At 49.3% G+C, this 12,442-nt stretch overlaps 1 long non-coding RNA gene across 1 annotated transcript in view; it reads right to left on the reverse strand.

Moving 5' to 3' along the window:
- The window catches only part of LOC137771682 (uncharacterized), a 49,026-nt gene extending 36,854 nt beyond the window's left edge, over positions 1–12,172 (reverse strand). The window contains exon 1 of the long non-coding RNA XR_011075399.1: positions 12,042–12,172. This is a non-coding gene — a long non-coding RNA (uncharacterized lncRNA). The remainder of the gene's footprint in view (positions 1–12,041) is intronic.
- Positions 12,173–12,442: the final 270 nt, after the last annotated feature.

Raw genomic sequence — 12,442 nt, forward strand, 5'->3', positions numbered from 1 at the left:
CGAGCCAATCCGTGATGCCCAAGGAGAAATATGGAAGCGCAAGGTGTCAGCTAGGGCTCGGGCTGTTCAGTCTGAGTCGGTGCAGGCTGGGCGGGATGCTGCTGTTCCTACAGACCCACCTGCTTGCTCTCCTGGGCTCTGAGCAACTCCGCAGTCTGCATGCAGCTCACCTTTTCCCCAGCCCCAGGGGCCTTGCAACAGTTCCCCTGTTGTCCCCGTACTTTTTGGAATAATTTATATTCTCTGTATCGTCTCTCATTCTTCCCATAAGTCAGCCCTCTCTGGCTTCTGCCCCTTTATCCCTCTGAAACTGCCCTCCCCAGAGTCACCAACGACCCCCGTGCTGCCCAATGCAAAGGCAGCCGTCAAAAGGCACTGGCCACGTGGGTTTCTCTGCCACTTCCCAGCCTGGGACCCAGGTCCTAGGCATCTTGGTCTCTCTTCATAAAGGGCATTTTCTGACCCTGGACTGAACTTGGCACCCACGTGGGTCAGATTGGAATGCCAGGGGCATTGACACCCCAAGAGCAACCCTCCACCAACAAGGAATGAACTGTGGTGGATGAATAACCCTGCTTCCCACCCTTGATTGGACAGTTCTGAGGCATGTTCCATACGTCAGAGGGGCCCCACCGGGCCGGGGCTCCAAATGCCCACAGCAGTAGCCTGCTCATTAACACATGCTTTCTCCACTCTTCTCCATCCTGTCTAGTTCCCTACTCCCTCACCTGCTTCCTGGAATCACCTGGCAGACAAATGACTTCACCCAAATCCTTGTCAAGAGGCCTGTTTTCACGGAAACCGAACTAAGGCAACAGATCACATTACTCTCCTCACTGCCTTCCAGAAAAGACCGGGCTCCTTCAAAGCCCTCCAGGACCCGGGCTCGTGTCTGCCTGTTCTGCACCACTCTCACCTTCCCCAGCCTCAAACTTCACACTCTGGTAACACTGAACTGCTCGTGGTCACCAGCACTCCCCACAGCAGCTATGTCCCCCCCCGACCCCATCCCCACACGCGGTCTGGCTCCTGCCCTCTGCTGGGAATGCCCTTCCGCCCCCTCTTGTACCTCTGCCTTCTGCTCAGTGCAGGTATTTCATCTTGGAAGGCTTCCTTAGCGACTATAGAAGTCAATCCTCCGGCTCCCTGCCCCACCCTAAGTTGAGCATACTGTGAAGTCAGCTTCAAGGAAGTAGTAGCCAGGATGGAGTGAGGTGTTGGCCCAGAGCCGAGCCCCATCTTGCCCAGTGAGACCTTGCCCTGGGGAGGCTGCAGTGGGCTGCTCTGTGGTCAGCCCTGTCAGCAGCCCCCTCCTAGGTCCTGCAGGCAGGACGGAAGCCCCTTCCACCCCCTTGCCTGGAGGTGTGCTGAAATCAGCTGGCACTGACTCAGAAGAACCAAACTTGTGCATCTCTTCCCAATTCTGCATTCAGTGACATTGTGCTGGGAGCTTGGAATCAGCCATGGTGAGAGTATTAACACCATGGAAATTGGAAATGCTACAAGGCAAGGATTTCGTTTCCTTCAGAGAGCCACCACTGCCTTTGCCCCATCCCCACCCCCTGCCACCTGTGGCTCCCAGGTGTAATGGAATCCTGAGTGTGTTTGTGGGTTCGTAGCACAGGTTCTGACTCTGATTTCCCTCAAGAGGCAGGGCAGAGACAGCTAGAGGGAGGGAGGTCAATTGGGCAGCATGGTGCCAAGGAGCCAGGGACCAGCGTACAGCTGGGAAAGCAGAGCAGGGAGGAACTGGGGCTGGAAGACAAGGCCAGGTGTGTGTGTGTGTGTGTGTGTGTGTGTGTGTGTGTGTGAGTGTGAGAGAGAGAGAGAGACTCCAAGAGAAACAGAGAGACGGCAAAGAAGAGACAAGGAGGGGAGAGACATGGACAGATAAAGCAAACACAGACAAAGCAAACAAAAAACACAAAAGAAGGGAAGAAGACAGAGTGGGACAAGGCGAATGGAGACAGAGGCAGAAAGGCGAGGAAGACAAACCAAAATGGAGAAAGCCAAGGGCCGAAATTGAAGAATCTAGGGACAGAGGTGAAAATTGGGAAGTGATGAGCAAAGACAGCAGCACGAGAGGACCCAGGAGGGCAAGCAGGCCCAGGCCCAGCTGACGATGAAAACTGCTCCCACCGTGTTGGGCTCCTGGTTCACGGGGGGGTGGGGGGGGGTGGGGTGCAGCTTGCCAGAGAGGCTCGGAGAACCAGCTTCCCACGCCGCCCACCCCAGCCAGGTATGAATACCTCCTCAGGTGTCAATCAGCTCCTGGATTCAAAGATGCAAATGGTTGATTGCTTCTTCAATTTAGGCACTAAATCCCTCAGTAATTCAATAATACATTGCCCAATTACTCACAGGACGGGACGAGTGATTTTTAAATTAGGTAAAGAAATATTTAGGCAATTAAATTGCTAAGTGATTTGATTGTTGCTGAAACAAATTCCCTCATAAATGCACCCTTGAGTTTTTTATCCTCCCTTGTTAAGCTGACCTGTGAAAGGGACGCACAGATTTAGGAGTCTGCTTGCTGGCTCTCCCCAGCAGAAGCCAGCACATCATTGAGGTTAGGGTCCCTGGATTCATGCCCTTCCCCTTGCTGGGTGGTGTGCTGAAGTCAGCTGGTACTGGCTCAAAAAAACAAATTTGCACATCTCTTCCCAATTCTGCATTCTGTGCAGCATGTTGGGAGGCTGAAATTGGTCATGGGGGAGGGGGGGCGGTTATACCATGGAAGTTGGCAGATGCTACAGGCCAGGGCTTCTTTTTCTCCTCAGAAAGCCACCATGGCCTTCACCCACCTGCTCCACGCCCAGCAATCTACGGCTCCCAGGTGTGCTGAACTGCGAGCACTCCTGTGGATTTACAGCATTTGCCCCAGGTCCTGGGTGTGGGCCTCCCTCGGGGGCAGAGCAGAATCCCTGTGGAGGTGGTCAAGCGGGCAGCTTGGTGTCTATGTGGACTTGCTGGGGCCTGTCCCAGGGCAGGCCTGTCCCTGAGCCTCCCCTCAAGGCAGTGCGGTCTAGAGGGAAGAGAACTCAGACAAGGAAATCCAGGCCCAGCAAGGGAAGTAACCGGCCATGTGTCGCCTGCAATGTGGCTGGGTGTGGGTGGGGCACAGGCAGGTCTCCTGTGCTCCAGCTTCGGGGCCTCTCTTGCAGCCTCAGCTGCTCAGACTCAGAGTCCCAGGAGGTTTGTGGTGCTACTTCTACATAGACAAGTATTGTTGTTATTTATATCAGGAAGGTGTGCCCTGGTGCCTGGTGGCCCTTTGTGCTGCCCACCTTGAAGGATGTGGTGGGTAGGCAAACGGGGGGACCTAAGTAGGGAGAAGGGTGGAGAGAAATGTCAGAAAAGCATCTCAAGTGTTGCACTGGGGTGAGAGACCCTCCCTCTTCTAGGTCTTTCCACCCAAATTGTCAGTAAACTCCAACTTGTTTTTTGAGTGAGTGAAATCTGAGGGGGAGGGGCAGTTTGAAGAGAAGGATGAGGGACCAGCTGCATCGGTTACACAAGGAGGGGGCAAAGTGGTTGAGGAGGAGGGCAGACGGGGACAGAACCACAGACATGGGAGGAGAAGGCAGGAACTTCTCTCTCTATTCCTCTGGGAAGCAGATTGTTTGGGAAAACCAAGCCCAAGGCACATCCAGAGCAAGTGTCTCAATCTTCCCTTGTGAGAAAGAAGAGGGATGTCCGGGCCCATGAGGAGGGGCAGCTGAGGTCACGTAACTCAAAGGGGCCCAACCCCAAGCATCCAGGAGGTGGCTGCAGTGCTTTGGATCTGAGCTTTGCCAAACGTTGGTCTACAGATCCCCCCTCACCCCCAAGCTGGAATGGCTCATAGGCCAATATCATGTATGTGGAGAAGACAATCTGAAAGACCTGGAAGATTCTCCTCTGCAAGCCCTGTTCTCTGTCCCACCAGCCGTGATATAGTAGGGACTCCCCTTCATAAAGAGACCCCCAACCAGCCATGGTTCCATGCAAAGCTGGCCACAGAGACCCAACTCTGAGGGCGAGGGGCCAGGCCAGTCAGCTGGGCACCTCATTCCCATTCATTCATATTCTCTCTCTCTCTCTCCCTCCTCCCAGCCGGTCTGGGTCCTCACTCCCCATCAGCTAACTAGCCCACAGCAAACAGCTAAATATAGTCCCTTATTCCTTGAATCCCAGAAACCGCCACTGTCCATCAACATTCATTTCTCAGTCGTTCCAGCCACGAGCCAGCTGCTGCTCCTGGAACCTCACTGGCTGCTCTCAAGCCCATTTTTTGGGGGGTGGGGGGTGGGGGGGTGTCTGCATGTAACGAAAACACAAGTTTGAGAGGGCAGCTTTAGAAGGTGTGAAACCGGCATGGACTTTGGAATCAGAGAGACAAGGGTTCGAATCTTACCTTCACCACTTCCTAGCTGTGTGACCTCAGGCAAGTTACTTAACCTCCCTGAGCTGCCTCATCCTCCTCTGTATAATGGGACTAATACTGCCTGGCTCACATGACTGTTGGGATTGGCCAACCAGGGTAATAGGTGTCAAGCTTCTAGTCAAGACCTGGCACAGACAGAGAGCTGGACCACTGTTCATTCCCCTCCCTTCATGCAGTCATTCTTGGCCTGTCCCACAGTAGGACAGAAACTAGAATTATAATGCCTGCCCAGAAAATGGTGTTACTGAGGTCTGTAAAATCAGTGGCTTTGTTATGGACAGAGTATCTCTCCCTATGCCCTGACCCGGGACTTCCTCTTTGACACTGGGAGAACCACACACACACACACACACACACACACACACCCCTAGACACACACGAAGGCCTGTGCACATTTATCGGCTCCGAGTACAGGTGCACAGAGAGCGGGCTGGCTGAGGCAAGAGGAATGGGCAGGGAGCATGCGGTACCCACCCTACCAACCTGCCTCTCCGCTCTCCCCTCCAGGGCCGGGCCTGGGCCCTGGATGTGTGAAGAATCTTTGGCGCTCTCTGCTGACGACGGTGCTGCCTGCAGCCCACATCTGACCTAGCTAGAGCCTGTGTAACGGGCCCTGGGTGCCTGGCGGAACTCCCCTCCCTCTAGTGCAGGAAGAGGGAAAACCAGAAGGGAGGAGAAAGAAAGGAGATGTGGGACAAAAGGAGAAGGGAAGAGTGGAGCCTGGGCCCCTTCTGTCCCCAGAGCCATCAGGATGGAGGATCAAGCTATGCGGCCCCTGCATCAACCACAGCAGTTGCGCATAGCAGAGTCACCTCTTCAGATGCTCATCACGACCTTCTGGAGACCTCATGGTGACACAACCAGTCCCCGGGGAGTTTCTCAGGCTCTGTCTGTGATGCCCGAAAGTCCATAACGGGCCAGGAAGACTTTTCTACTTTCTCTGGAAATGCCAAGGCCCAGACCTTCAGTCTTAGAGGCAGGAGAGCTGAATGGTAAAAACTTGTGGACTTGGGAGCCTGACAGACCTGGGCAGAGGGCCAGTACTGGCCCTCACTAGCCACGTGCCCTTGGGTTCCTAATCTTTCCAACTTAACCTCTGCATCCTCATTCTCGAAATGGATGAAAATAATACAGTTGCTGTGATGATTCAATGACAACTCATATAGAGCACAGCCCACGGCCTGGCACATAGTAAGTGGGCAATAAATGCCAGCTGTTATGATTTCTGTGATTGTTTCCCTTGCCATGGGCTTCATGAGGGGTGAAGGCCACAGTGTCATCAGAACTTCTGCAGCTTGTGTGGCACCCTGGCAGGTGAAGAGATGGTGGGGTCGTCAGAGCCCCATCCTTACAGAAGACCACGGTGTCAAAAGGTCAGATGCCTGCCGGGAACACCAGTTGTGAATGCCTGATGGCACCAATCCTCTTTTTCCTGGGATGGCCCTTCCCTGCTCCTCTGCGGAGCTGCCCTCCCCAACCAGGCTGACTGTCCAGGGTGTGCACCTGGCCTGACCCCACCAGTGAAGCCGTCCTCTGGGATTTTTAGACTTGGGACCACTGAGAGTCAGTTCTCTCTTGGGACAGAACCTCCATGCTACAACACCTGGAAGCCGTCAGTGGCCATATTTTCTGTCTTCTGGACAAAACCTGTGTACAGTGAGAGGAAAGAACGAGGCTGACCTGCAGCAGGAAGCAAAAACAAGGGCTGGGAGAGGGCTGGTTCCAGGTGTCACTCATGCCCACCTGCGTCACCACCACTCCCCTGGCTCAACTACTGAATTCTTACTTAGATTCCGTGAGATGCTCGGGATCCCTCCAATAAGTCCCCACTTCTACATAAGCTAGCATGAGTTGGGCTCCTGTTCTTGCAAGCAAAAGGACAAGACATGCTCCTTGACCCCCTCGGTCCCCGGCCGATGGCCTTCCCTCTCTGTCTTCACTCACAGAAGCTCCCATCCCCTTTTATACATTCCTTACCCCCGAAATGTTCCAAAGCTGTTTTTTTCCCCTTTTGCTTTTAAGAAAGAGTTTTTCAAGTGTAACACGTTCATTGCAGAGTCTCAACTTGTTGGGGTATAAACATGAAATTGTTTTCTAACAACTAACCCCCCCCTCACCCAGCTGTGTCCTGCTGAAAGCCCCTTTCCCGCTGGGTGGCAGGGCTCTTAATGACATCTTGGTTGCATCGCACAACTCCCCTACCATCTTCATCTATTGGAACAGTCTCGTTTCAGCAATCAACACTCAGTCCTGTTCATCTCCCCTGGCAGAGCTGAGACCCCAGAGTGAGGGGGAATCCGGCTCTAGAGCCGTCTTCCTCCTCTCTCTTCTAGGGATCTCTGGGACTGGGGGGCCAGGAGCGGGGTGTGGAAGCAGATCTCACAAGCCTGTCCTCTCCTGGCTGCATTGCCACTCTGGCTACTCCGACCCATCCTCTGTTCAAAAGCTGACTCTCTCAGAGGGCCTGTGCATTTCTTGAAGCCTTAGAGCAAGGCCCTCCTGGGTGAGGCACCAGCATGTCAGCTTGAGCCCAGCTACCTCCCACAGTGCTCCTTCTTCCCGCCCTGCCATCTGTCTCCTATTTCCCTTTCCCCTCCCCAGGCAGCCCGGAGGTATATCACAGAGTCCACAGATGAAGCAGACACCCACCTGGGGATGACAAGCTTGTCTCGCCTTACAAGAAATTCCCTGTGGCTTCAGGGAGGAAAAGCACCCCATCATCACCCCCCCAAGAGGGGAGAGAGTAGCCTTGGCCACATGCACTGCACTCCCCACGTGGCAAATGACTCTCTCCCGCCTGGCTCCTCTTCCGGTCACTGTGGGCCATCATGGTGCCAAGGAGAGAAGAGCCAGTCCAGCCCCCTTGCGAGCCCTGCGGAAGAGCGATGGTGTGAGCTCCCGGCGCTCACTGGTAATGCTCTGAATGTAGGGACACAGGGTCCCTGGTGTCTTTTGTTCTCAGTTTGGGGTCTTAGCTGCATCCGGAATAGGACAAGTCCCACACAGCAGCAGGTCATGCTGTTGCAGGGCTCTCCTCCCTCCCAGAGCCCAGCTGAATTGATCAAAAGAATATAAAAGAAGGGAAAGCCCAAATAAATAAATATATAAATACATTATTTTAAATTGAATTAACAAAAAGAAGGGCAAGGCTGAGTCGGCTTGGAAGCCAGGGGAAGCATATTCCCATGGCAGGAATACTGAGGATCTGCGGAGAATATGCACGATCCGGATCGAAGGGAGACCCCGAGGGCTGCTTCCCAACTCGTTTCTGAGAAAGCTAAACTTCCTTCATGAGAAATAAGTAGATGAGATCCTGGCAGCATTTGCCAACTGCCTCTGAATTTGGAGGGCAGGTGGTGGGACATGGGGCTTGCAGAGAATATGTCATTCGGAAGCCCTTTCAGTGCTGCGGATCAACAGTGTTTGGGAGGAGCTGACTGGGGGCCTTGGGGTGCATGTGGTTGCTAGGCCAAGTGGACAACTGGGGGGAAGCTCTGAATCAGTGTCTCCCTGATACCACGCTTCTCCTTCCCTGACAGGGTGGGCGCAAGTCTTATCATGGCTGCATCAATTACGTAGAGGAGTAGCCTAGCGTATAGCTGGCCCCTGGTGCAGAAGCAAGATTCCCCACTGGGTCTGCCCCCAGCCAACTCCCATTCTTCCCCCCAACTAGATCCCTGAGCTGGTAATGGCCCTTGGAAGGCTCTACTTGAGTGGAGAAAGAACAGGACACACACACACACACACACACACACACACACACGCACACACACGCACACACACACACTACAGCCAGCAAGACCCACAGGTCAACTCTGGAGATGAGTGGGGGGACATATGACACAGGCAATTTGTGTTCACAGCCAGTTGGTGACATGAGTTTGCATTTACCAGTCCTTCAGCCTAAAAGATGACCAGACAGTTGGAAAAACATCCAGGTGGATGGTGAGCTAAAGAGAATCCATTTCTTTCCCTCTTGTTTTGGGGAAAATAATAAGATTTTACAAAACATTCATTTTTTAAGGAGGAGTAAAAGCAAACACCCACCCACACGCACACACATACGCTTGCAAACACACAGTCTTTGAAAAGATCCTGTATCATGAAGGGAAAAGAACGAGTCCCTCAAAGGGCAGAGAAAAATAATTCCTTTGAAAAAGATTTATCACAGACACAAAAATAACTTTCAGACCACATCTGCTTTGTGTGCACTTCATTTAATTAAAATGTGAACTCTAAGAAAGGAGAGTGGAAAAACAAGACGGGAAGAATGAAATGAGAAGGCTGCTGGCTGAGAGGTAGGTGGAAATCAGAAGCAAACCATATAGGAGAAAGAAAGAAAGGCTGTAAAGAGACTACAAAGGCAGCAGCAGGATTTAAAGGTTGCATTACGATGGTAAAGAACAGAATTGAAACTACAGAAGATTGAATCTGTAAAAGTAGAGACAGATATAAGTCCTCTGAGAAGGCAGAGGAAAAGCCCAAAGGGATAAAAACAAAGAGAGAGGCCACAATAGACATCAAGACCAAAAGAAGAAACCAAACAAATGAAACAAAAGCAAGAATGGAAAAAGAAGAGGATACTCCTGAGCTGATGGGAAGCCTAAGCCTATACATTTAAAAGGTTCCTTTTTATTTAAGTCAAATTAATTAAAAAAACAACTTAGAAATACCATGCAGGATTTTGTCCATTTTAAGGGTAAAGAAATAATCCTATAAGCACCCATGCAGAGGGGAAAATGGGAGAAACATCTACAACATTCCTGAATAATGTTTAATTGGAAGAGAGTTTCCATTCCATGGAATGTTGGGAAGTACTTATGTTGGAGAAAAAAGCTTCTGTCATAAAACAAACTTGGGAGATGCAGAGTGAAGCAAAACAAGACAAGATCCTATACTGAAGCTTTCTCAGGGCTTTTAAAGCATTTGTGAAATTAGTGATATTAGCAAGCACAGTTTTCCAAGCTTATTTAACGATAAAACCTGTTTCCATTGACTCTGTGGAAAGACAGGTGCTCTATGGAACACACTTTGGGAACCACGCTTCTACAGAATTTTGAGAGATCACAATTTTGTAACCTAAAATTCCAACAATCTGCCAGGTGCACTCATGCATGAAGACGACAGGAAAAGACTTTCCTGCACTCCAGAACTTAGGATACATGCCACGTGTTGTTCTACCTTTCATGGGGGAGAATCCTCAGGGATGCACTCTTAGCAAGCAGGAAAGAATCAAAACAAGCAAAATCATAGTAAACAAACAAACAAAAAATCAGTATGGGGAAGCTGTTGTATAAAGATGTGGAAGTGAATGTTAAAAACTTGTCAGACGTATGATTATGTACGTATCCGTCAGAGTCCAGTCACGAGACAGAAACCACAGCAGAAACCACATCCTTCCCTGTCTAGTCCCAGGCCCCAGGGGGCTGAGCCCACAAACCACATTCATCCCCCAGGCTTCCTGATCCTCCAGCTTCTGGTTGGATTCTGACAACAGGGAGTAGGGCAGGAGGCTGGAGGGCCGAAGGCGAGAAGCATTGCTATATTCTTCCTGCTCCCTCCCCGCTTTAGTGCCCTCTCTCTGGCAGTAGCAGTGTCCCCAACCTCAGCTCTTGCCTGGACCTATCCTCCAAGGTGCCAGCTCTCTCTGGGTTCCTCCCTCGTCCCCGCAGCCCTGGGGATGGTGGTGTCTCCCCACTAGTGCTAATTTCTGGGTGCCTCGCTGTCCCTTGTTTGTTCCCTTCACCTTATCCACACTTCTATAGGGAGTCCCTTCATTAAAGTCTCTCTATTTAAACCATTTGGGGGAGATGTTTCTTGCCAGGACCCTGACTCACACACTTCTCAACTCTTTTGTAAACCTGGAATAACCCTAATACTAAAACCTGACAAATGGCGCAAAGAAAAACAGAACGAACGAATGAGTCATACACTAGTCTCTTTTATATAGATATAAAGTCCTAATAAAAATTTAATCAAAGTCCAAAGCAGTCCAAGAATGTATCAAGAGAGTGTGTCCAATGCTTTCACCATAAGCATCTTTGCCACAGAAATCTTTGCCGAAAGCATTTTTGCTGTATAACTAACGGGCCGTAAGGCGATTTTGCTGAGAAAGATCAAATAACTGGTTGACAGTTTTTGTTTGACAGTTTGCTTTCCACTGGTTGAAATGTGTTAGCGTTTCCTCCAGTTAGAGACGTTATTGACGGCTTTATGGAGCTGACAGATGACGATGATTTGCCCCAAGAGTTGGTTTCTTATTCTGAAACACACTACACTGGAGGAGAAAGAGGCCTCGAGGGCCTTGAAGGTGCACAGTTGAGCCCACTTTTCCCACACAAGCCTGGAAGGATGATCAACGGACAGGGGACATTATGGCAAGAACTAACGACAGTGTAGAGGCTTTCACGGCTCAGTACAGGGCGCAGGTACAAATACGCATCCCACAACTTGGAAACGGATACCTCTCCTAGTGAAGGAAGAAATTTTAGCCAGAAGGAAAAAGAGCAATGCCAAATGAGAAGTCAACAAGTGAAAGTATAAAATACTATGAATGAAAGACATGGAAAAACAAGTGCAGTTAGGGACAATCCACAAAATATAATCAGTTATTTGTATAGTATTGCCATGAATCTATGCACATTTTAAATGTATTCAAATATTTTGTATTTTGTAATAAAGTCTTTTAAATTTCATTGTTCAATTTTCATGTTTCTGTCCTTCTTAATGTCCCTCTTTAATCTTTTATGGCAAAATTGCCTTACAGCCAGTTAGTTATGTGATATAAACGTTTGTGGCAAAGATGTCTTGGCAAAGATGCTTACAGTGAAAGTACAGAACCATGAAAAGAATACACCATGAGCAAACATTCCTGGAATGCACAAATGATGCTATATCAAAACTGCAGGAAACTGATTAACCACAGCAATAAGTCAAAGGAGAAAAAAGATCATTTTACGTGCTGAGTAGATGTTTGGTAAATTTCAACATCCATTCCTGGTTTTCTTTTAAAAAGCTCTAGCGAACTGGAGATTGAAGTATACTTATTTCACGTGGTAAAAAAATATTAGCTCTCAAATCCACAGCCAACACCAAAACAGTGAAATACAAGAAGCATTCTCATCAAATATGGGAACAAGACAAAGATTTTCACTGTCTTATTATTCAACATTATTTTAAAAATTCTAGGTAACGCAATTAGAAAAAATATAACAAGAGAACAAATTATAATTATTTGCAAATATGACTCTCTTAGAAAAACTAGGAAAAGAAACACAAAATTATCAGAAAAGAAGAGTTCAGTAAAGTGCCCAGTTATAAAATAACCACAGAAAGTTAATATCTTTTCTACTTCCTGATAACTTGTTAGAAAACATTACGCAAAAATTAAATAAATAAAGATGCTGTATTAGTTATCCATTGCTGCATGACAAATTACCCCCAAAGCTTAGTGGTTTAAAACAACAGCATTTATTATCCCACAGTTTCTGTGGGTTAGGAATCTGGGTATGGCTGAGCTGAGTTCTCTGTCTCAGGGTCTGTCACAAAGCTATGATCAAGTAGTTAGCCAAGGCTGTGGTCTCATCTGAAGGTTCAAATGGGTGAGCTCACTCACATGGCTGTTGGGCTGAGGGCCTCAGTTCCTTGTTGCACGGGCTTCCCATAAGGCAGCTCACAACATGGCAGCTGGTTTTATTAGAGCAGGCGAGTGAGAGAGACTGAGAGAAAAAGAGAGCTCCAGCAGGACAGAAGTCACAGTCTTTCACAACCTAATCTCAGAATTAACATCCCATCACTTTTTTCCACATTCTATTCACTAGAAGCGAGTCATTAGGTCCAACCCACACATAAAGGGAGGGGATTATACAAGGGAGTGACTACCAGGGATCATTGGGAACCATTTCAGAAGCTGCCTACCACAGATGCCATTGCCATGTTTCATGAAAAGAAGCACCAAACACATATATTCATCTATAAAACTTGACTGAAGAACAACAATTAGAAAGACCTTAATAA

This window comes from Eschrichtius robustus, chromosome 1, assembly GCF_028021215.1.
Source record: "Eschrichtius robustus isolate mEscRob2 chromosome 1, mEscRob2.pri, whole genome shotgun sequence".
Classification (NCBI taxonomy): Eukaryota; Metazoa; Chordata; class Mammalia; order Artiodactyla; family Eschrichtiidae; genus Eschrichtius; species Eschrichtius robustus.